We start from the raw sequence: 25,848 nt of genomic DNA, 5'->3' as shown, positions 1-25,848 counted from the left end.
TTCTCACTACACTGCAGGCACATCCCTGTGTCCTCAAAATAGATACCCTTGTACCTAACCCCTGTGTCCCATCTTCCTTGGCTGTAGGAATGGGGGTGATTGCCCAGTTCATTAGGGTATGAGCACTAACGTCTTATGGGCTACGAGTTACTTGGAGACTAACTGGAGTCAATATAAAAATGAAGAGGTTCCAGCTCAGGAAGTGTCTGTAAATGTGTTAGCTCTGTAATGTGCTTGGACTTGAAATGCAATAGTGAGGAGAGAAATAACTCCAATTTACTCACTGAGGGTCAGAAAGGGGGAGGAAAGCATGAAGAATAGCAGAGTGGTGGCTATAGGAGGTACTTTATCTTATATTCTTGGAGAAAAGCCCTGCAGAGTTGTGGGTATGTTGAGTTCAAGACAGAATTTTTTTTTTTTAAACTGTGAGTTTAACTGCAAAGCCACAAGAAGTCTCCCTGCATTCATGAGCAGTGGCTTGGGGCCTGAGAGCTCAGGGCCTGGCTGGCTGGTGCCAGATTCCCTCTAAGCTGTACTTCATTTGCCCTCCTCAGCAGGCAGGTCTCAGCCACCTTATTCACTGAATGACAGCTTGGGACAAATCATGGTAATTTACTATGTGAGCTTTTCCTTGAGCAACTTGTGCGTACCGTGAAAAATACCTGCATTGCCCAAGTATTTTTGCTAAATTGTAAGTGTGTAGTCATATTGAGAGCATATTTCATATTTGAGAACTGATTATGCACACAAATTGTTTGGCAAATGTTTTCTGAATAATGAACAAACAGTTGAGAAACTCAGTGTTCGCTGATAATACACATAAACAGAGCAAAGGTAGAATGTGTCAGCTACATTATTCATTACAAACTCTTCAACCAGCTCCAATATACTTTCTTTCCTTCTCTTGAGAAAAAATCAGGGATTATGTTCTTCAGTATATTTCTATTTGATTTCTTCTCTCACTGAATGGGTTTTACATTAGAAAATTATAATTTGCTGCAGATAAACTTTGTGAAAATGGTCTATTCTCTTATGTCAACCTACCATTACTTTTATCAATCCTTATGACATCCCACTTCCCCCTCCCCGCCCCCCCCCCCCCCCCAAGAGTAGACTAGTATTTCCAAATTCCCAAGCTACAACTCATTACCCTAGGAGCATCTCACAGCCAGAACTCTGCATAGAATCATAGAATCATTTAGGTTGGAAAAGACCTTTAAGATCACCCAGTCCAACCATTAACCTACACTACCAAGTCCACACTAAACCAATCAAGGGTAGACTAGACTAAACCATGTCCCCAAGTGCCACATCTACCTGTTTTCTGAACACTTCCAGGGATGGGGACTCCACCACCTCTCTGGGCAGCCTGTTCCAATGCTTGACTACCCTTTCCGTGAAGAAATTTTTCCTAATTTCCAACCTAAACCTCCCCTGGCACAGCTTGAGCCCATTTCCGCACGTCCTATCGCTAGCTACTTGGGAGAAGAGACCAACACCCACATCGCTACACCCTCCTTTCAGGGAGTTGTAGAGAGCGATAAGGTCTCCCCTCAGCCTCCTCTTCTCCAGGCTGAACAACCCCAGTTCCCTCAGCCGCTCCTCATAAGGCCTGTGCTCCAGACCCTTCACCAGCTTCGTTGCCCTTCTCTGAACACGCTCCAGCACCTCACTGAAGGGATTCGCACTGCTGTTGGAGTAGGACAGAAAAGCTGTTGTGCTGTTATTTTAAACAGCTGGACCTTCTCTTTGAGAAAGTTAATAGACCTGTACAGGATCAACTGCAGTGAAAAGATGGTTTCATCACCCTTCTGCTACTGCTAGAAAATGTTTTTCTTTTCTCTTTTGAATTTGTGGGTTTAAATTGTTCCTCCCAGACCAGCAAGGGCTGGGGAAATGAGGAATAGGGCACCCCAAAGGGTGTCAAAAATAGGATTTTTCTTACCTCTCAGTGCTGCAGGCTTGATGAAAATCAGCTGTGTCTCTAGCCAGCCATCAGCAGAGCCCTCAGAGCCAATGCATGGTGCAGGCAGGAGCTCAGATAATTCAGTATCATCTCCTCTTGTACCCACTTCGCTGGTAGCTCTGTGCACAACAGCAAAAGCTAAACCTCAAAATAAGCTGCTTTCATAAACTTGGCTGTATGGGTAGTTTGTTGTTTTGTGCTTTTTCCCTCTGTGCAACCTCAGGGATTCTCTTTTTCCTCCACTGCTTCTTAAACTGGTATCTGTGGGGTATTTAGCGTTGCTCATGGTGCAGTGGCTTCCCCACGCTTGCGGCAAGGCCAGCACAGGCAGGCTCTGCCTTGCATGAGCTGTAACTGCTGTACGTGACAAGGCCCTGTGGCTCGACTCCTTGCTTTGAACCTGTACTCCAAACCTGTGTTTTCACAGCCCCTGACTACAAGCCAAATGGCCTGTGGGAGTAATATTTAGGTTATTTGTCAGGTGGCACTTGAAGTGGTTGGTGTGCATGGTAGTGCTGCACGTGAATTCAGACTGGCAGAGCTGTGCTCATCACCCGCCCTTCCTTTGGAAGAGAAGACAAGCCAGCCACCTTCGCCTCAGCAGCTGGAAATAACACACCCACCCCGAGCTTGTCCAAGAAGCAATAATGCTTCTCTTCCCCACCTACCTTCCCCCTCAGATGCTTGAGGCTGTTACCATTTTGAGGTATTTGAATTAAACATTTCTTGTGTTTATTCTTTGGGTGTTTCCTCCCAACTTTTTTGTCGCTTTCTCAACATGATATTTGAAATAAATTATGTCTTGAGGTGCTTCAATATTTAATGTTTTTCTCCCAGCAAACCCTGGGAAGGCATAGGCACAAACACACATTTTCTGTTTTGACACTGTGTGCAGTAAGTGATATCTTATCTATTCTTCCTCATTGGTTATTTTTATCCACTTATGCTTTTTCCTCCTCTGTTGCTACTCTGCAGCTTTTCTAACCCTTTTCCATTTCTGTAGCAAAAATGAAACTCGGACAAAGAGAGTTTTTCAGCTTTTGGAAAGTTACCATGTTTCAGTTGTCCTTTTCAAAAGTGAGATTGCCAAAGGTTAAAAAAAAAAAAAAACAAAACAGGGGAGAGGAAAAAAAAAGCATCAATGATTCTATTACATTCAGTGAAAACTTTAAGGCATAGGTTTTTAAACTCTGCTGTGGAATTTTCCAGTTGGGGGTGGGGGGGGGAAGATGTATTTAAAAAAAAAAAAAAAAACACATTACTGGAAAAATGAGCATTTGCTGCTCTGAAAGACATAACACTGAGAATTCAGTCTGCCCCAGCACCAGCATTTGGATGACTAGCAAGGAAACAGTTTCAAGAATTCTGTGGGTAACACAAAGATGATCAGGCAGAATTTGGCTTATTGCTATAGCTGCTTCTGGAAATATTACACTCTATTCATATTCAATAGATGGCACGGATGTAGTTTGAGATCAAAGGTTACTAAGGGTCAGAAACAACCAGGAGATTTGGATTCTCATTTTCCAGAGCTGGCTTTTTAGCTAGTGCAGACAGTAATGTCTCTTGGCTTGCTGGATAAGAGATGTTTTATTGTTTGCAGAGTCATTCACCAGCTGAAGGTCTGAGCCAAATGTGTCTGCAGCTCTTCTTCATGGATGGGAGTGGTTTAGCTCTCCCAAGACCTCTGTGACTATGACAAGCAAGGGTTATGTTCATGGTCAAACCAGTGACATTTGGCTTTGTAGGAAATGGTAAGGTTGCTAAGGAATGGTTGGCATCTCCAAACGCAGGGCAGTACTGTGGGATGAAGTGAAGCTCATAACACACTAGGTTTTTTTCAACATACTACCCTAGTGTACAGGTTTGGACATCTGGCTCCATCTACTTCACGCTACAGACCTAGCTAGGTGACACAATGCAGTACTTTATTTTCTTGTAGGGCTTGGGAAATTAATGACCAATTATTGATCCTTATTTATATTTGAATGTAAATTTTATATCAGATGTGCTTTTACTGCCATTTGTTCCAATAAAAAGGTAAAAATGTATAATTAAATGTAAACTTGTCCATGAGTAATGACTAAAAAGAATAGCTAATAAGTTAGCAGTGTTACTGAACATGAAATACTATCGGAAAAAATATGGTAAATGCATACAGAAGGAGAAATGGAAGAAAATACATTTATTTTGAAACAAACTGCAAAGGAGGAGACAATTGTATTCTAGACTTCCATTCTGTCAGAACATAATATAATAAGCTCTCTTGGTTTTTAAGGAAAGTCTTTCAATGTAATTTTCTGCAGCTTTTAAAACAATAAAAAAACCTAAGAATGAAACATGGATTACTCCTCTAAGGAGTGTCTGCCACTTAATGCTTTCTCAAAACCCTTGTCAGTAGAACTTCTTGGCCATTGTGTTAGGAAAAAAAGTGTATTTTCCATTAAGAAGATATTCAGAAGAACAAAGCAAGGCAATAAGATACTTGATACAACAGCTAGCTTTTCAGCAATGTATAGCATTATAGCATGCTACTTCTGAAAGCCTGTGCGACTTTCATATGCAGCCCAGTAAGGCTGGCTTGTGCCCATATTTTCCAGAGAGCTAGTTGTGAACTTGTTAACTTTCATAATGCAGCACTATTTGTAGCAATCTCGGTATTATCAGTATCAATCTCTTCCACTTAGGGATTTTGCTACCGTATCTTTCAGATCGCATAAGGATGACACCATAGGATTATGCAAAAAGCTGGTGGGAGCTTTCTCTGAAAATGCATTTGACCAATTTTGAAGACATCATTTATGGATACGCTTCCAGACAGTCTTTATGGCTGCTGGAAAGGGGAATAGTGCATGGGATCAAGGGAGAAGAGATGTTCATTGCTCAAATTCAGCAAATGCAAAAGGAACACTTATCTAAATGCAACATGATGCGAAATTTTAAAAGCAAGCCTACAAAAGCTATATTAAAGCTGTGTCCTTCAATGTGTTTATACAGGCTTAATGGTGCTGCAGGCTAACATGCTCTCCATTCACCTTCATGCTAGTTGAGACCACGTGTAATTGCAGAGGAACAGGTTTCCTTTGGTCCCAAAGGGAACTGCCAAACAAGCACAATTAATGAAACTACTTTCTTCTGGACTTGTGTCACTTGGGTCAATTCATTTTTAAACTCGGTTATAGATGGAGTTTTTTGCTGACTCCATATATACGAAAAAGATTCTCTGCCTTTTTTCCCTAAAGCCTTTCCCCTTTTCCCCACACTGAATATTTGGCAGCATTCAGCTGCAGAAAAGAGATAGCTGCATTGAACATCGTCAGGGTTTTGTAAACAGCCACCTTTCTTTCTCTAACTCCCTATTTCTGTAGCACTTCCAAGAAATCCCTGCTCTTTGAAGGCCAGGAAATATGGGTATGTTCAGTCAGTCTAAGATAGAAGTACTGATGTATCATCATTATGTTGTTCCTATACCATCAAAATACCTTTCTTTTTTCCAACGCCTACATGTATAGCAAGGAAGTGGGTTTGGTAGTCACATGAGGATTTGGAATTGGGTGTGTCCTTGAGTCTCCTGTGTACCAGGTGAGCTGTGTCTCAGCAATAATGTCAGAGAACCTGTGCAAAGCCCCTGTCTGTACCAATATGGCCTACAGCCAGGTCAGCACTTTGCAAAAGGCACATGGCTTTGTCTCTTCCAGACCTTAAATGGACTATTTCTCAGCTTTGAAATAGTGCTTGAAATCAGTAATAACTTTAAATAATAGGTTGCTTCAAGAGCTGCTTTCTAGAAGCTTCTATGACATCTGGAAATATATCCCTATATATTTAACCCCCATGCGAGGGGACAAAGCATTCTTGATTTAGGCGTTTTTCCATGCAGCGGTATTAATTTCAGAGGGTGACAATTCTTCTTGCCAGATATTGCACGTAAACTGTGGATAAAGAAATATTTATCCCATCCAATTGTGTTTCAGGGTGGGTTTTGGCCCTTTTCTTAGCACACAGTCATAGTTTTGCTGCTTCAGTGTCAGCTAGGAGACAGTGCTGAGATTAAAGAGATCGGAGCTGTTTGACCATGCAGATTATAATAAATACCTCAAACATTTTTATTCTACATTAGAACAGTAGATTAGAAGAATTTAATTTTTTAATAGTAGTTTATTATAAAAGTCTTGGTTTTTACCACTGGTAAAATTACTCAGAGGATGCATTGAAGATTTTAAAGCAGAACAGATATCAAAGCAAAAGGGATTTCCAACTAACAGAGTTACTGAGTCATACATTTGAGGAAGATTCTTTTGTTTTACACCAGTTGTTCACCTTCCTAATTTTATGTTGCAAGTCTTGCATGTTTTTAGTTAGTGGTGCATTGAAAGATGAACATAGTAGCTTTTCACACCATAATCTCATTTGGATACACTAGAGCAAATAATCTAATTTTAGGTTGACTTTTTTTTTCCCCTGTTTTTCTTAAAGTATTTTTCAAATACTAAAGGCCACCACTGGCAACATCACCTCAGAAAAGCTTTTAGATTTTGCTGGATAACTACATTGCTCTAAAGAAGAATGGAAATGCATTTTAACCAAGGCATTTATTCCCAAGTTCTTAATTAAATCAGTTCTTGCTTAATTTTCTTTTTCTTATTTTTTCCTTACCTCAACTTTCCTTTTAACATTCTAATGAAGAGCTATGAATCTGGTGTCCATAAGAGGAGCTTTTATTACTATATTTTGACTACAAAATTCTCCTGGCACTTAACCATGAATTTTTCATTTCTTTCAATATTTTCACTTTTTTTCACAATTTTTCATTATTTGCTCTTAAACAAAACCATCTTCTTCCCATGATAGTATTTGTCCACCTAAATATTTCCATTATTTCCAGCAGCACTACTCATGATTAATTAATTTCTGCAAGACAGCAAGTTTTTCAGCCACAATAAGCTCAAGTACTGTACGTTGGCAAAACATTAGGTGCTTTTGCTCCCACAAAAGCTGATGAGCAGGACAAGCATGTTTGTCCCACGTGATGTTGATGTCAGTACCCTGGAGACAGTTTTTTCTCCTTTTAAGATAGAAGAGGACTTGGAAATTTTTATATCTCTGTGTAGAAAAGCATTAGCCACACTTCCTGTAGCTTCAACAAGTACAGGCAACACGGGGAATGTGCATCAAGGCCTTTCCTCTTTCCATAAAACCATATTTTTCCTCCTTCATCCAACTGGAGAGCAATGTGGCTGAAGTCATGCCATGCCAGAGGCGAAGGTTTCAGTCACTGTTGACTGCACCTGGCTGGACACAGCTATCATTTCCTTCCCCTTGTAAGTATCCACTCCCTCATCTACCCTGGGAGCATCCCATTTCCTGGCCCTGTGACATTTGTATCCCTATCTGCAGTACATGGGAAAGAGACATTTCCATGTATCATCACTTCATGGTCCGTCCATTATATATTCTTTGGATGGTATGCCTTGTGTTATGTCCATTGAGGAATATGCTTCTCTTTGTTAACAACAGAGAAACAAATCAGCCCAAAACATAATTTTCAAGAGGCATTTTTCCAGATCAGGTTGGAAGAGGCAAGAAGAGCTCGTTCACACTGTTTCTCATGGTGTATTAACGAAATAATATGAACAGACAACTGCTGCAATAAAAACTCAAGCGATGTCAAAGTTACATCCTTTAGAAATCATACTTTGCAGGGAAGTAATGCTTTTCAGATGCTTTGATGTTTAAGGCCTGGATATACACAGCACTACCCATATCTGGTGTTTGGTTTTGGCTTTGTCCCTACACAGTCTGATCGTTGGGAAAGATTTCTGATATATATTCTGATATATATTTTTTTTATATATATATATTTTTATAAAAGTTAACCAAATTAAAGTCTGCTGTTTTGTCCAGTCCCTGATCTCTCCCCAATACTTTCCATCCCTGTTGTACTCAGAGGCCCCTCAGCCTGGCTTCTGCGAGGCCAAGCATTTGCATGAATTACGAGGGCAGCAATGCAGCAGCAAGGCAGAGTCAGACCAAGAGTGCTGAAAGTTTTTGTCCCTATCATGTTGGCTGTTGTCCCTTCTTTTTCTGGGAAGCTACTTATCGTGTCTTGCCTTCAAGGACAGTATTTCATTTTGATTTGTGTGGAACAGCAAGGAGATGGAGATCGAAGTGATCAGCTGCTGAATTGTGTGTCCTTTACCTTTTATTAGAGGTGTTAGTTCACATCTTCATGAAGGATGTATTACGTGATCACAGAAATAGAATAGATTTAACTCTTTTTAAATGCCTTTTATCAATTTCCTCTTGCCATAAAGTATGAATTATTGACAAACCCCAGGCCTTCTGTCACACCTACCTCTCTGGTTTAATAGCCCTCTCTTACATGCCCTTGTTGCTATGGTGCTCTATTTCACAGCTACAATGCATTATATATTGTAATAAGTGACATATGCTCAAGGCAGCCCGAAAAGTCGGCACACTAGCAATTAATAACTTCGAATTCTTGACTTAAGCAAAGTTTTTTGAGGCCATAAGGCAACCAAAATGTTGACAGGAATGGCAAAGGTGCTCATCAGATAATTCCCATGATACTTACTATTTGCAAATCCGTCATGGGACAAGGGATTTGCCTAAAAGAAGCAAGTAAAATATTGAATGTGTGCAGCAGAGAGACAGATTTCTCAGATATAGGTTATCATATTTTATTGATGTTTTTAGTTAAAAATAAACAAACCTATGTCTTATGCCAGTTTCCTTCTGGCTCATAAGTATAAAATTGGCAGAAAATGTGATGATGTCTTAAATGTCTGAGATCTCAGACATTTTTGTGCAGCAACTTGAAATGAAAAGTCTGGAATTTTTCAGAGAGAAAAAAAACCAGGAAACTCTGCATTACCTCTTTCTGTACAATAACAACTTCTATTATGTGTCTTTATTGTGCACAGAACTGCCAGGATTATTAAAAAAACAAAAGAAAATCTAAATTTCTGTCTTGGGAATTGAATCTTCAGTGTCTTCCTGTGTAAGTTAATGAGGCAGTGCTACCACTTGTTTAAGAATCTAATGGACAACTGTCCATCTAAAAAGCATTTGCAGTCACAGGTATATTAACATGTACATTCATTGTAATACAAATTGAGAATTTAGTAAAGCTACATTTATTCACTGAACATTAATGTTGATACTAACAACACATACATTACTAATGTATAATAAAGTGAGATAATATAAATTTATAAAGTAGCATTTGACAGGTTTGGCTAGAAGGTGTCAAGAGAAATGGATCCAGATGTAGCTCAATTGTTGCTATGTTAAAATACAGTTGTCACGGCTCCTTTTAGAAAAGCCTGACTGCTAACACCATGCTGAAGCAAAATATGTTTAAGTTGGCCAAAACCGTTTTTTTTTTTTTTTTTTTTAACCTCAAAATGTGGAGTATGAAAGTGAGAAATTAAGCATGGTATTAGTGTAAAGGTACTGTTCTCACGAATGAATCTGCCGTGCAGGCCCCCAGCTCCCATGATGCTTGGTTGGGCATGCTCTGAAATGAACCGCTCGCCCTGTTTCCAGCACGCACAGAAATACTGGTAACAACATGGTCAGAACTGGCTGAGTCTGTTGAGCACATTTTAGAGAAAACGTTGGGTGTCCAGGGAAGTCTTTGTGGACCTTGAATTTTCTAGCAGCAGTAAGTCCCCTGCAAGGCATAACCTACTTAGCAAATCCTCCAAAAGGAGGGGTTTATCTCTGGGTTTTTTTTTTTACATTTGCTGAATCCTCTCACCGCTGGTTTTGGAGGTTTAAATGCCCAGCCCTTCTCTGCCTGCCTGGTGCCTGTGCGGAGCCAATTCCCAGCTCCCGCAGCGCCGGGCAGCTGTGGGCACCACCACCCGCCAGAGGTTCAGATGCTGCTGCTTCCCACCGCCCTGGCTGCGAAGTGCCTCCTGCCGCCAGCATACCAATGAAGCAGACATCCGTGTTTCCCTTACTTTTTCCCTCGTGCCAGCTCGTGATGTTTATCTAGCAAGCAGAATAATCTTAAAAATAACTCTTGGGAAGAAGTCTAACACTGACTTCATTCTATCTTTAATCTCAGGCAGACTGTTGTCAGCAAAAGACTTTTTAATGATTTCTTTCCCACCCCCCGTACCAGCTTTTTTCTACCAGATAGCACTGTACCAAGACCCAGAGTCATAGACTGTATTCCCAGCTCTGATGTTTTTGGTACCTCTCCTTATTCCTTTCCAACCCTTCCACCATGTACTTGGCATGTCATACACCACCTCTCTTGGGCAGCAATTGCTCTTTGCTGCACGCTGCTACACCGCCTACCAAGTCTCGAGTGAGGTCTCTGGTTACATGCAAAAGGTAAATAACAAAACTAAAGGGAAATTGCTAATGAGACCAATCTCAATATTTCTTTTTCAAAACATCCTGCTAAAAAGATGTAAGAGGGGATGATAGCCAAAAGCACAGGCTTTATTTTAGCAAGAGTTAAAGTGAAGTGTGCGCATGCACTGCAACTGTCAGGCAGAATTCAACTCCATTGGAAACTTCTGATGCTTTAAAATGTGTTTTCAATCCAAATTGGACAACAGCCTACGTTTTGAGAAACTTACACTAAAATGCTCCCCTAATGTATTTGGAACTGCTGCTGTTTTGGTCATGTTAGATCATTTTCTAGAGTCTAAAAGAGATTGCCTTGCAGGGAAAGAAAACAGATACTTTTTTGAAATAAGGTTAACACATTGTGACATATAAACATCAAATAACATCCATTATTAAGTAGGCTATATAAATAGCAATTACTGCTAAGTTCTTTGAGTCATGACATCATTGAATAATTTAGGTTAGAAGGGACCACTGGGAGGGCTAAATAGTCCAACCTACTGCTCAAAGCAGAGCCAGCTTCAAAGAGCAATCAGCTTGCTGAGGGGCTCATCCAGCTGAGCACCAAATACCTCCAATGATGGAGATTCCACAGCCTCTTTGGACAACTGTTGCAGCGCTTAACCTTTTCACAGTGTTTGGTTTGGGATTTTCTCCTCACCTTATACCCAGCTCTAATGTCTCGTGCTGTGATTTATGAATATTTCTTCATTCTTTCACTGCCCACCTCTGAGAAGTGGCCAGCTCCATCTTCTCCGGACCCTCCTCTAGGTGGTTGAAGACCGCAGCAGGTCGCCCTTTTTCCTTCTCGTCTCGAGGCTGAGCAAGCCCAGCTCACTCAGCCCCTCCTATAAGCTGGGTGCTCCAGCCTCCTCCATGGGGGTATCAATACCTCTACCCTAGTGATGGACAATATTTGGGACACTGTGTGTGCAATGTGGCCTTGCAGGTGCCCAGTGGAGGGGAATAATTAATTCCCGATCCTATTGCTAAAGCTGCCCAGGATGAGGGTGCAGGGCTTGCATTTGCTTTTGCTGAGTTACTTGAGGCTCCCCTGGGTCCATCCTTGCAGCCTGCCTTGTTCCCTGAACAGTAGCCTAGCCCTCCAATAGATCCTCTGTGCACTGCAATGTGGTGTCACTGCAAATTTCCTGCGGGTTTCTTCCAGTTATTTTGGTCCCTGGTGGAGATACAGCAGCCCCAGTATTGACTCCTAAGGATGCCACTCAACTGGGCACTGGTTTGAACCACTGCCCCCTCGAACCCAGCAGTCCAGTTCAGATTTTTACCCATGCCTAAAGAGAATTAATCATTATAGTGATTATAATATAATCATTATATTTTATATTTTAATGTAATTAAAAATGAAGGCAAGCAGAATCAAAATGGGAACACTGGCATGTTTTCCAGAATTGAAATGGTGTTTCATCATACTTTAAAACTGGTGTAAGTTATTTTGATGTATTCATCTTTCCCTTCTCTGCTTTTCACTTAAAAGTAAGAGATCACTAGAATAAACTTCTAAATTATTGCATTTTAAAATAAAATTAAGTAGACACTGTCTCAGCCTGTTCTGAAAGTAATATTAAGATATAAAAATGATGCTTTGAATCTTTAAAGGAGAATTTCAGAATTTTTTTTTTTTTGTGTTAAAGCAAAAAGCCAGATATGGTTGCCAGCCTGGATCTGAAATTATGAACACCAAGGAATAATAATACACTGTTGCTCAGTTTCCTGCTTTTATTGGCTTGCTTGAGTGTTATGGCTGCTATCGAGTATCAGTTCTGCTGAGAATATGTTTGACAGTAGCCAGACAGGTTCCCTCTGCGGAACCGGCACAAGGCCGGCATCTGAGCTCCTACTGCTTGAAATTCAACAAGGCATTTCCCAAAGCCAGTCCAAAGGTTGTAATGGCCAAGATTTATCTTGGTAATTTTGGTCTTAGCCCATTGGAAATGTTTTCTAGCCTTCAGACATGCTGCTGGTCAAAGCTTTCCAATGGGATGTGAGCCATAGACTTTCTCAGTCATCATAGCTGAGTTATTTTGCTACTCAGCTATGCACAAGCAGCAGGCCTTTAGGCTAATTAATAAATCATCAACGCATTTGTGGTGTGAAAAATGAAATATTTATGCTTGCCAGAGTAATATTTCTGTCTTGCAGCCCCATGCTCTGTTGATGCCTGATGGAGGATGAAGTAAATACCAGCTGGTGTAGAATGAGCAGAATATAATTACTTTCGACAAAGTTAACTGAATATTAAAAATAGAAGTCAGAGAAACTGGCAAAAAGGGAAAAATATATATGTACATGCCTGAAAGGCAGGGCATAGCCAATACATGAAGGGAACACTTGCCTAACTAGTGCTGTGGGGATAGAGAACCTGCAGGATCCATATTGTGTACAAATGTGTCACACAGAGGTCTTTTTCCAGAGCAGTTAGTGACCAGCTGGAGTAGTTAAAAGGCCTGAAGGGAAGCCAAGGATGCTCTAATGTTCCGGTCGGTCATCATTAGGGGACCAGTGAAGGACTTAAAGCATCAGATGTTGTTGCTTTTCAAAAATGTGTCCGCTATTAAAAGAAAGAAAATATTACTTCTAGGTTTTAAGGCAACCAGGAGCTAGTTTTGTTCTTTGTGTTCTGACACAATAGCAGATTTAATGGAGCTGTGCTGGGTGTGATTTTTGCAATCACTGCCCCAGTCCTTCTCCACAGAGTGAATGTGTGAGCACCAGCCCAATCAAACCACTTGGAAAAAAAACATTCTCATGTTACAGATAGAGGATTTAACCCCTTATTTGAAGTGGAGACTACAATAATCAGCTAAAAGCGATTTACACAAAGGGCTGATTTTACATGCTGGCAGTTACAATCAGAGGGATTGAAAGGGTGAGCCATTAAAAACGCTATCCAGACAGGTGGAGGGGTGGCGTTGTGCAGGTCACATCAGCCTACCCCCTATCTCCCAGTTCTAATTCTGGATATTTTTTTTTCCTGGACAATTTGGTCTGACTCTTTCCCTTTGTTTTGTGTGCACCATCTGAAGTTTTGATGAAAGCCAAATGTCCAAAATCCAGGAAGAATGTTCAATTCCTGTGAATTTTTTCATTTGCTTTCACAGGGATGAGAGATTGCATTGTTCAGGTGTTCAAGTTCAATTGAGCAAATGAGCTTCTGAGTCTGTCTCAGCCAAACCTCAATGCTAAACCCTTCAGACTGGTAATACCGCCTATTATATATGTTCAAGTTTGGTGATTTATACTACAGTCAATATGGAAGGACTTTCTAACATGGATTATTGGTCTGTTTTGCAGCGAAGCATTTATTTTAAAATAGCAAGGAACATACTGTTCCTTTCTGGTCTTGACATTTCTGAAGTCAGGCAAGGATCTGAGGTTTGCACACAAGACAGCGGCCAGCTCAACAAGCTGTTCTTGTGGAGAGCATTTGGCATCAAGAGGAAGAAAAAGGGTTTGCAATTTGTGGGGGTTTTTTATGTTAAAAGTTTGCTGTATAATATGCTTATAGCTTTACTGTCACTGTTTAATAATACAGTTGCCCCTGATTTATCATCAGGGCTATGTTATGATCGACTCTGTACCATGGCACAAAGCTGTCTCAAGGCATGTGCTCTCTGCCCTCGAACACCTTGCCAGAAGAGTGGAGGAAGCTGGAGTTTTTGCCCCTTTCCTCCCCATCACTGTGAATATGTGAGCATCGAGGCAGTCATGCAGAGAGGGGAAAGTGGCACACGGGAAACTGAAAGTCCCATTCCCGTGTGGCAGCAGCAAACATGATACAGCCAGGTCCCCTCAATCCCCTCACCATCACACTGCCTGCTAATTTTATTTTGAGTGAGCCAGTAGTATAGCTACAGAGAGGGATGAATATACCCTTTGGCACTTGTCTGCTGGAATAAAATCAACTGCATTCAAGGAATTTGAGAAAAAGACATAAATGTTTCAGGAAGAGGTAAATTTAAGATCTTCAAATGCTACTTTAAAAGGATGCTGGACCATTTAAGAATATCCCTTTTAAATAGAAGAATTACAGAAGCAGCAAATGATATCCTCTTCTCTATTTGCAACAAGGATTAGAACTAAATGTCATATTTTAGGTCCATTCTTCATGTTTGCTTCTACGAGAACAGACAATTTAAATGTCAGTTATTATAGCTTGTCAATAAATTTCAGAATCTAAGCAAATCTGGCAAACATGACTGACAGCTACAAATTAATTTAGCTTTGTTAAATAACCAGCCAGCACTGCACTGCCATTGCTGACACGCATCAGAGTATAACACTAGTAATTCAGAGTGTGAGCTGCTGTGTTGTCATGAAATACAAATTATGCAGATTCTACTCACCTCCTAGGAAGAGAGAAATCTTTGAGGCTGTGATGCCCTTTAGGAGAAGTAATCAGTAATCCAAAAAGCTCTGTGGTTTTATACTTAACAGAGCAGTGGTATGGTTTAAAACAAAGCGGGCTATCGTCAGTGCATAAAATCATAACCACTAGTGTGGATGGTAAAAATTAGTATTTGCTGCTTAGAAAGAAAAGAAATGTTGTGGAAATGAAGGCCTTCACAAAGTTAAAAGTCAGTCAAAAGCCAGCACGAGCTACCGCTAGGTAATCAGAACTTTTGAATATGAAGCCATTTATTTAAGCACTTAAAGTCACAATAGACTAAATACAGGTGTGTGTGAAACACTAGGCTATATCCACACTGGGGTGTTGTACCTGAAAGTAATAATAATATTAATGCTGATCTTCCAGGTTAGAATTACCAGATGCTTTTGTTGTAAAGTGTATGATAAACAGGTTTCTTGACAGGAGTATTATGAAAAAAAAAAAAAAAAAAAAAAAAAAGAAAAGAAAATTAAGAGAAACTGTGTAAGGAGGTGTTTTATTCAGAGCAGGTGGCCAAATAGGGATAAACTAAAAATTCCCAAATTTCTTTGACTGATGTTGTTAGCTGGCTGCATTGCATCATAACCCATACCAAGTACCCAAGGAAAAATGGGTGTTCCTCTCACTGACATAAATCAGTGGTCAAAGCTTTCACCCTCTTCCAAGGGCAGTAGGCTGTGGCCCTGATGTAGGTATCACCCACTATCTTCAGTGGGGTTTGCCATGAAGGCCAGCTAACAGGGAGTTCAGAACCTTGCCCACCGTGTGAAACACTGTGTAGGGATTGTTCTATACCTGCTGAAGATTTATTGGAGATGTGTGCTTAGGCATGTGTGTATGATTAACTTCCATGCTGTGCTTTACATCACTGCAATTTTAAGGAACCAAATTTTTTTCTTTTTTTTTTTTTAAAGTCTATTTGGTTTTAATAACCACATGTTCTTCCTGCACAGTTATTAGTGATTAACATGGGCAGCATCTTTTACTGCTCAGCTCTGTCTTCAGTCTTTCCTGTTATGTATTTGTAGCTTGAACATTGATACAGATAGGATGATCTTACTAATTTATCATGTCAAAGACACGATATAGCTATGAAATAGGATTGCTTTCGTTCACCACTGACATAAGTCGATCTGGAGTCTCCCTCTTGTCAGAACTGGCACAATGTCCATTTCAACCCTGATTTGTAGGGAAACAGGTGCCACTGCACATATTCTGCTCAAATTCTCTAGGAATATTTGACCTTTTTGTTTTTCTTGGGGGTTTTTTGTTTGGTTTGGTTTGTTGGGTGTTTGTTTTCTTAATTTTTCACTATTTAATAGAGTGTTATGAAGAAGGCAAAGAAATTCTAGCTTTACTTATCATGAGGCTAATCCTCCACCTGCAGAGGGATTCAGGCTGATATATCTTCTCCCACAAAAAGCAGAAAGTCATTAATCTACAAAAAATACAAAAGGCCTCAGTTATCTCAGCTGGCTGTTAGTCCCAAGGTTTAATGATGATGGTGCAAATTTTGGCACTATTAATTATTTCATGGAGACATCTAGCAATGTTTCTGTCATTTGAAGCATTCTAAGAGGCCAGTCAGCAAAAGCTAACTTTGGGGCTATAAAGGATCAAATAATACTCCAATTAAAGATTTTGTACTTCAGTAGAGAGCCGGAGAGAGGAAAGCAGGGGCAGGCATGATTTGTGGATCTCAGAGGGGAAATAAAGATATTCTAGGAGAAATAGAGGGACTGGATCATTTTAATAGTCAATTTTATTTAAAACCATTCAACCACAGTATGACTGATGTACTCAATAATTCATTTGGACTTTCAGAGGTGTTGTGAGAGCAGGTTTGAAAGCACTTGAGCAATATTCTGAGGGGAGAGCATGGCAAAGTGGTTACAGTTTCTCTGTATGCTCTAGCAGCCACCTCATCATGTACTTTAAAGTAACCCTTTCTTATTATTTGCCATTCATGTAGCTCAGCATCTTTCCATCAGATTGCCATACAATTGTAGTACCAATTGGATCTGCCTGGTGCTGAGCATTTTGAAACTCCAGCTGTTTCTTTAGGGTCCAAAATAAGAGATGGTCTTTGTTTTTGATGAAGACTGCCATGTGGCAGCCTAGGCAGTGATATCCACACAGACAGGAAGTTTCCTTGAAAGTCAGGAAGTGTTTTGAAAGTTTTTGGTGCTTGCTTAGGCCATTTCCCTAGCTGTAATCTTAATAAACTAAGGTTGTTCTATGGATTTCAGTCTTTTCAAAGCCTACAAACATCCCTGTGGTGTCTTTAGTTTCAATCACAGGAGCCGTATCTCATCATGCATTAAATGAATGTATTATGACAAATAATGCAATATTTACCACTGCTAACCTGTTGAGTTGCTAGGTTCAGTGCTTTGTGTCCCCTGTCCAAGGGCTCAGAGTCACTGTGTATTTGATAAGCACTGTAGTTAGCTGATCAAGTTTGCATGCCATAAATATGTCAGGTTGGTGTGAGTTTTGTTTTGGTTGGTGGTTGTTTAGTTTTTGGGTTTTTTTTTTTGTCTTCCTGAGAAAACAATCATCCAGGAAAAAAAGAAGTGTGCTATAAATAGAACATGTAATGAAATTGTCCTGAGTCTGAAACTCATCAATCTGGAACTCATAGATGCTGTAAACCCAAGAGGTAATAGATAAAAGGTCATCCTATTTCATGGACATTGCTTTAGATAAAATAGCTGTTAGAGTTAATAATTCTCACTATAAATCTTACTAATATAAAGAGCTTGGTTATACAACTGTAGTTATTTTTATATCAATGATCCTAATTATTAATATGAACCCTTCACTGTAACAGATTTTGCTCTGTCAACTGTGTGCCCAGAGTATGGAATTCCCCAAAATGACCACTAGGGAATGGAGTTGATATTGTTGCAGTGTTTAATTTGCATCAGGTACCTTAAATCTACAATGGACCAGATCTATCGTAATTCGGCTCACCATCAAATCACAACATTGGCAGGGAGCCATATAAAGCACAATCACTTTGGAGTCAGAGCTTGGTCAGAGACTGACTTTGGGGTCAGAGCTTGGTTTCAGCCTCGACTTACCTTGGAAAGAGCTTTCAGACCTGAAGAAGGACCTGTGTAACCTTTTCCTGTGCTTTCAAATGATACGAGCTGGCCTCATGGGAGCTACCCCATGAGGAATCTGGCTTCCCCACAGGAATCTGGCTTCCATATAAGATCATGTTCACGTAAGTTAAATCCATTAGTTAAACATAAGATTAGGCTTGAGCAGCTCTCTGGTCAATATTTCATATGGGCCATGACGACCTGAGTTTTCAGGTCTAACACGACCTCTCACTCTTCTGAAGCCATAGAGCCAGACTATGAGAAAGGGAGTAGCAAAGAACTGAGTTGGTCAGTGTTTAGTTTGAATTTAAGTGTAAGTGTCTGGTCTTGGGTTGTTTGTCAGCATTATGTGCAGATATAGAACATTATTCTGATTTATGGAAAGCTTGCTTTACTTCTGCCCTTCCTCGTGAAAGAACTGAAAGTTTTCTGTTTGCATGGAGGAAGCCTGAGAACTGCCTTGGGGAATCAGGGGCTAATTGTCAGTAATTTACCTTAGTAGGCCTCCAAAATGAGCTCACTAGAACTAATCACAAATGTAACATGTCTCCTGTAAAGATTATCCTCCTCTTCTTTTCCTGGAAAGAAAAAGCAGGGAGTTACAGGGAGGACTTCAGGTGATTTCTAGGCTACTGCCTTGCTGGCTGTGACTTCATTCTGGTATTATCTTGGGTTTTACTACTTGAAGATAAACCTTCCTTCGCTCTTAGATCATCAGCTTCCTTTCATAGCACCAGACTGGGCCTGCTCTGGGTATCACACCAGTCATTTGTTCCAGGACTTCTGCTTTGCTGCTGTGTTCATGAGAGAAAGGCAGATTTGGGGTTAGTTTTTGAGGCTCCGGGACTTAGACTAATGGGTCAAGAGGTCTGATTCAAATTGCTGTAATTGTGCAGCCAGCAAGTGTCCACTGCATGTGTTTATTTTTCCACTTCTAGCAGCAGGGGGCTGGGATGAGGTTTCTTACTTAGTTTCTGAAAATAGGAAGAAACTGTTGTTGCTTCACTTCCTACACAAATGAGACACACTGCATATGAAACAGGTCAATAGACTCAAAATGTACTTAAAGATGGAGGGGCAGAAGAAGTATAAGATCCCTTAGGTATCTGTTGATAGGTGTGTTGTCAGTAATAGCTTATAGGTGTGAAGAGGTGAATAAAGTTCTATTTTTTGGACCTTCAAAACTCAAGATTATAATTTCTATGCTGCTTTTTTTTTCCCCCCAAGACAACTCTTGAAATAACAAGAAAAAAAATGAAATTTGCATTACAGTAGGGTACTTATGTGCAAAGTACCGAAGAAGACTTTGTAATGAAAAGCAAATAGAAAATAACTTAGAAAACATTCTTCACTAGCATACTGGATTTCTTGGTGTTTAGTTAAAGGTGGAACTATGTGAACTGTTATGCTTTATTAAGTGACATTAGTAGAGAAGGAGCTATGGGAAGTGAAAGCAGAAGAGTTGTAAGAAACTAATAGAGTTAAACTTGCAAATTTAACATGGAACATTTCAAGCTTTCTCAAGTAGAGATAATCAAACCTTGCTAATCTATTTTACAAATTCTCATCACATAGGGATGATTATATTAAAATTAGTTCTTAGCATAAAGTAGGATTCACTACCCATACTAATATGATAGATCTCTTAAACTATTTGCTTCAATGAGTTTTCCTTTAGTATGGTTCAAGGCATTGCAAAAGCTTGCAGTGAACTGACAAAGGTGCCTTTGAATAATTATGCATGGCCATCTTTATCCTATTTAGACTGAGACTTATCAAGATTACATGATTGGTTAGCCTTTCAGAACAAGTTGACCCTTAAATTAAAATGTTGCCTCTTTGAAGACTACCAATCAAATTAAAACAACCAGTCACACTTTAACCTCTAAAATAAATTGGTTTTTTAAGTGTTCTCTTTTAATGATCAGTTCCTACAAAATAATTTATAATTGTCAGTGGTCCACACTAAAGAAATTCAAACTCAATTGAAGACTAGGACTGTGATTGGCCCTTTTCCCAGTGCTTTATGATCTTCAGAGCTATGGTTTTGGTAAGATCATAGAGCAAATTAGAATAATGCCACTCTCTAAACTGGGTTGATGGCTGCGATGAACTAAATAGAAGGCCTGAAAACCAGTCCTCGTCTGACCACCAAGTGAAGACTTCTAACTGCAGAGTCAAGACCTATTCTTCCACTGTTTATTAAACTCTGGCGCATTTGGGGGACTTTCCAGGATATGCCTAGTCCAAAGCCTGTGCTTCCACCATGTCTCTGCAGCTGGCTGTAAGTGTAACCCCCATGGTGGCAAGCTCCTCTCCTACTTTCAGGTGTTCTGCAAGTGGGACCACACACATTGCAGGAGACTCCCTGAGCCCTAGCAAGTTCTGTGGCTCTGGAGAGACCACTGTTTTCTCTCCTTCACTTTGCAAAGCTTAAGTTGATCTGGAGGCAGCAGATAAAACAGAGAGAACATACTGTCTTTTTTTTTTTTTAATTTCAGCTTTCTACACAATCTCTTTAAAAAAATGTATTCTGTCATGTGCTCTTACAGCACAGCTAGCTGGCAGCAAATACTTTGCATATTTTTTGTAGTATTTTATATACCACTTCTCTAAAACACTAACTGTAAGAGAATTTCATGTCTGTATTGACAAAACTGGTAATTAACAGCTGATGTAAGATTCTTGCATAAAACTTCCACATCACTCCTTTAGTGTATGATAATAATGCCTATTACTCATATTGATTTAAGCCTTAACATTGACAAAGTGAGTTTGTATCAAAAAACTGTAGAGTTTGATTTAAACCAGAGTGTTTTTTCGAATATAGCTGCAAAAGTTGTAGACTTGGGGGATATCCTGGCTGCTCATTACAAAATATCTAATTCTACATTTATTTTTACACAAATGTGATCAAAACTTTTAAAATATTACTTTATTGCAAAATAGCTTTAAGCTGAAAATGTTTTTAGCAATAAAAGTCTGTGTATGTCGTGATGCCATACATGACATAGGGGGGATCTGCTAGATCTTCATTCTGGTCTGGTTTTCTTGCTAGGAAATAGTTGGGAGTCTCTGGGACATGTTTCTCCTGTCAGTCAGATTTCTGTCACTTTTCAAACTATTTTATTACTCATGGTGCATTTGAAATTATGCCCATTATAGTCAGTATGTATCATCTACACTATTGCAAACTGGTATTGCATCAATGACTGAATCTAGCCATATCTATTTCAATATTTCCATCATACACAGGCTAAGACATGATTATGTTCCTGGGTACGCTTATTATTTTAACTGAGCAGTTAAATTATGTCTTGGGCTTGAGCATAATGCGCACAGACCTCATGAGCAAGTGCTCATGAAAAAGTTGAAAGCACAAGCAAGCCTTGGTTGGTGTGGTTATACTTGCAATTTTAAATTAACTCAGCTGAAGCTCTGTTTTAGATACTAGCAAAACCTAATCAGGATGTGTTTACCTGGACATATTTCTTCATTTGCTAGTGAAACCAGGAGAAAACTTAGTGCATGAGAAAGCAGAGTATCAACATCAGTAAATATGGAAAAAAAATCAGTAATTATAAATAATTAAAGGTACTGTAACAAGGAAATAAACTTTAATGCCAGTTCTCTATCCCCTTCCATAAACTTCTGAGATGATACTTCTACCTACCACTTCTTTCTTTCCCATCTTCCACACCATATGTAGGGTGATATATATTTTTGTATTAGTGGACGCAAAAATCCAGTAATAGAATCATAGAATCACAGAATCATTTAGGTTGGAAAAGACCTTTAAGATCATACAGTCCAACCATTAAATACGATGGCCTAAACACGGAAGTGCAGTCAGAAAGGCTTTGCTTCCCCACTTAATGAAAGACTTATTCTGAGGCTGTACTATCTCACCCAGCTATATTGATTGCTGTTTCTTACATGTTAAGTAGCAAAGTGGTTCTAGAGTTTATTTGTACTGGCTCTTTGTTGCCTTGACGTTTTGGTAAATAGCTGAATTTCACCAAGAAGTTTCTTCTTTGTAAAAATCTTTGGAATAAAGCAAATAAATTACAAACAGGTGAAAAGGTATCTACAATTTTAGAGTAGCATCTTTTCAAGGACCTTCCCCCTTTTTTGTTTGGTGTCACTTTACAATTGATTAAGAATTTCTGTACAGCTCTGGAGGTGTTTCAGAGCATCATTTGAAAGACTGATGAGTAGAAAGCTTATGCAAATAAATTTGACTATATTTGTACTTTCATCTGTTTCCTAGTACACCTTGGCAGCATACTCCTCCCCCTTGTTCCTCCCTGGACATCAAAAATGATAATGGTGACCTCCTCTAAAGCTTCCCTTGCTGTCTCTGATCTTGTGGACTCTTCAAGTTTTATCGGTGTAAGCTGAAATTGCTTTCAAAAGCTCTTAATTGGTTTGTCCTGGCTTAGCATATGACTTGTAGTATTTTTGGAGGTTTTGTTTGGTTGTTTGCTTAATCATCCCATAACTGTCTTGTTGATATTGGACACTTTAGATCAGGTGTTGCAAAAATGACATCATGACATTCTGTGCTTCTCTGAGCAAAAAACTGTCTGGAGTCTCCAGGGGATCACAACTCAGCCACTTCAAAGAAAGGGTCTTTTAGTGATTTAACCTCTTGATTCTACTTAGGGTCTATAGATAGATGTGTATCCTCTCTAGTTCATGGTAAATGAAGCACAGTACTTTGAGGAGAAAAATCTATGATTATACAAACACACGCACATACACAAAACCCCCAGCAATTTTAAACACACTTTGATTTTCTACTATTTTTAGTTGACTGTTAGAGTATGCAAGCAGAATAAAAATTAAAATGCTATTAGATGACATTAATGTTGACCACAAAGCAACTGCTTTCAGAACACCATTCTCATGGGGATTATTGTTGCATAATTATTTGCAAAATTGTTTGATTTTCTTACGACCTTTTTTTACTGTTTGGGGTTTACCCAGATTTATATAATTGATTTTTTTCCTTTGTGTAATAATGTGTTGAGGGAACTTCTTCAGTGACCTATAACCCCGCCTGCATGATGCTTTTTTTCACTTATGGCCACTGCAGTTTTGAGCCACTGGACAGAGGGTACATTTCAAAGTAAATCTCAAAGGATTTAACTTGTTCAGAAGTAAGTTTTGATTTACTGAACAACAAACTCCTCATTTAGCTTCCTATGCATAAGGACGATTATAGCTGTTGGTTTCTAAGCCTCGCGCATAAGTTGCTTGGAAACCCCACCTTCTTAAAAACCAGCAGTTTCAGTGACACGCTTGAAGTGTTCTTTATCCAGCTCATTATTGCAGAAAATTCATTAGTCCAGCCATACATTTGGGGAAAATGGGAATGCTATCTGAAAAGTTTAATCCTTGGCACACAAACCTGAAAGCAGCCATGTCTGGGAGAAACGGTTTTGACTGAAGTTTGTCTTGATTCAAGTTTCTCTGGACAGAACTGACCTCATTAATACAGTCCATGGAGAACACAGGGGAGCTCTACAACTCAATGGGTAATGCCCCTACTAAGAAGAGCTTATCAGTTTCTGTGGTGTTAATGCAGTTTTAATTCAATGTGCTTTAAAAAAAAAATGTTTTAACACACCCCCTCCCAACCCATCTCAGAACACAGTAAATGAGAAAACAGGTTTCATATGTATTTCCGTGTTCTTGCACTATAAAAAATAGGTCTTTTAGGAAAACGGTTTCAGAAATGCGTTGCAAAGAGTTGGTCATCTTTTCCCATTTTTCAGTCCTTCCCTAGCTGTTGCAGCATCCTCTGGGGAAGTCACAGGCTCTGCAGGAAATCTCAGAAATGATATTTTGGGGGATTCTTTTTCTTCATGCTGGAGAAGCCAAAGTTAGGATATGGTTAATTTTGTAGGTGCTTTGGAAAAAAAATCTTCTAACTATGTGCAAAAACCTTGTTGAGTAAGGTTAAGGACATTTGCCATTATCCTTTAGGGAGAAATTGTTAGAGCTGAGGTTATAGTCCTTTGCCTGTTTTCTCTCTATACCAGGGTTAATGTTAAGGTTGTATTCACAACAGAAGCTGAAAAACGGCAAAGTTTAATTTCTCCATCTACTGCAGAAAATTGCTCATAATTTTTTGATAGCCTTTTAGTCTTGCTAAGGTCACATCCTCCAGCTAAACTAGGCTTAAACATATTTAGTCATCTATATTTAAGGCTGATGGCAAACAATATTTTAACTTTAACGAGTATTTCTAGTTCAGGATCTGCATCAGGGTTTAAGCCAGGGCTGTGGCTGGTTTCTGGAAGATGTGAGCTGACCTACATTAAGTACTGTCCTGCAGAATGAGTGCCCTTGCCCAAAGGATCCCAGAAAATGGGTCCATTTGCTGAACTTAGTTTAAAGAGACAACTGTTCACTATTAGTTATTTAGATGTGGACTGCAGAGTTTGGTGAGCTGTGTTTAAAACCAGGGCCACCAGGCTGTATTTCGTGATCGCCCCTTCAATGGCACGTGGACTCTACTTACTCTTGTGGCTGATGGGGACTGCTTGAGTAGGATTTGTCACAGTGATGGTCCATCATTACTTAATTGGGGTTTTGAGTTCCCATGAAAAACAGGATTGAAAACACAAACGCCCACTGACAAATACAAGCTGCAGTCAGTAACAGGTATTGTTCTATTATATTTGCCATCCTTGGAGAAAAAAGTACAGTACGCTACAGCATTATTTTATTGAAAGGCTTAATAGACTTTACATTTCAAAAGCTTCCAAGTAGTTTACCAGGTTGCAATTCATCAACAAATACATTTGATGTTAGTCCAAAAGGCACTTTTGTATCTTGTACTTTCTCTGGGAACGTAATTGAACGTAAAGTAAAATACCCAATTGCTAATAGGTTGATAGGATAATGGGTTTTCTTCTGATGGGAAGAGAACAGAAATAATCCTAAAGGCGGCTTTGCCAAGTGTCTGGGGACAGGGCTGCTGCTCTGGCTGCGGTGTTTATGAGCTGTCAATAGTGGCAGGGAAGTAGGCAGTCTCCTTCACTTTCCCATTGACTTGCAGGCTGCATCTGTCCATGGGCAGAAAATCAGATTGTACTGGATGGAAAAGGGAGCACAAGGGTTTTGTGAGGTGTCATGATACCAGGAGGTGCACTGAGTCAGGAAGTTTCCCCAACAGCCTCCACTAGACATTAAAACTGCTATGCCTTGATAGACATCTGAGAGGAACATGGAGTCCCAGAGAGGCCACCTGTGAATTCAGGCAGTGTTACATGAAGATGAGAAATATAAAAACCAGCAGGGATGCTAGAGGTCTATTTCCCTAATCAAACAGATGCAAATGAGGTAAGCAGGAGTGGGACTGTCAACAACAGTGTTTTGACTATTGAAAATTAATATATTTAGCATATAGAATTAAATTTATGTTATTATGTTATAATTAACGTAGGATTTTATTAAAAGTAAAACTTTTATTAAAAGAGGTTGTTTTTTTTTTTTTTTAAAAGAGGTTAGGGCTTTGCCTCACTGTTGGACTTTGTTGTGACAGCTAACAAGGGTATAATCTGCCTCCTGGCCTTACTGAAATTTGCTGCCTCTGCAACATAAACAGCCAAATAGGTCTCATGTTTGGTCCTTACCCAATGTACCTCTGAGTGTGAAATTTCCTACTGACCCATCAGCTATTTATAGAAATTAAAGGGCCACCCTGCAGAATAACTGAGTGGGCACCCATTGCAGACGGGTGAAGGTGGCTGCTGAGGCAGCAGCCTCTTGAGGTACCTGCGCAAGGGTAGGATGGCCCTGCAGAGGGACCTGGACAGGCTGGACTGATGGGCCGAGGCCAACTGTATGAGGTTTAACAAGGCCAAGTGCCGGGTCCTGCACTTGGGTCACAACAACCCCATGCAACGCTACAGGCTTGGGGAAGAGTGGCTGGAAAGCTGCCTGGCTCAAAAAGGACCTGG

The sequence above is a fragment of the Pelecanus crispus genome, chromosome 10 (genome assembly GCF_030463565.1).
Source record: "Pelecanus crispus isolate bPelCri1 chromosome 10, bPelCri1.pri, whole genome shotgun sequence".
In the NCBI taxonomy this organism is placed as follows: Eukaryota; Metazoa; Chordata; class Aves; order Pelecaniformes; family Pelecanidae; genus Pelecanus; species Pelecanus crispus.
The sequence above is the reverse complement of the archived record's forward strand: the minus strand, read 5'-3'. Positions refer to the sequence as shown.